Here is a 340-nt window from a genome sequence, read left to right as displayed (position 1 = left end):
AAGCAGTAATAAGTGAACTGTGGACTTTTATGCGAATTCTTATTTTTACAAATAAAATTGGAGAAACGAAAAGCATATAAACATTTGTTTTCTCCTCTGTAAATATTAAAAATTTGAATTTTATTTTGCATTTCTTTGCATAGTACTGCATGCTGTGTATTTTTAAATTATTTAAAATTCCCATAAGTGCATGAACGTCCGCAGTCCAGTAATAAGAGATAAAAATAAATCAACGACTCTGTGTGTCTATAGAGAAATAAGTTAAAATTTTTGATAATTCTTTAACAAAAAATAAACTGAGAAAATGAAATATACTATGTAATATAATAATTCGATAAAA

At 25.0% G+C, this 340-nt stretch overlaps 1 protein-coding gene across 1 annotated transcript in view; it reads right to left on the bottom strand.

The window, feature by feature from the left end:
- The window catches only part of LOC108626864 (zwei Ig domain protein zig-8-like), a 27,409-nt gene that overhangs the window by 5,693 nt on the left and 21,376 nt on the right, over window positions 1-340 (bottom strand). The gene's annotated exons all lie outside the window — the stretch shown is intronic.

The sequence above is a fragment of the Ceratina calcarata genome, unplaced genomic scaffold (assembly GCF_001652005.2).
Source record: "Ceratina calcarata isolate Rehan_Ccalc_2016 unplaced genomic scaffold, ASM165200v1 scaffold430.2, whole genome shotgun sequence".
NCBI lineage: Eukaryota > Metazoa > Arthropoda > Insecta > Hymenoptera > Apidae > Ceratina > Ceratina calcarata.
This window is presented reverse-complemented; position numbering and strand designations above follow the sequence as displayed.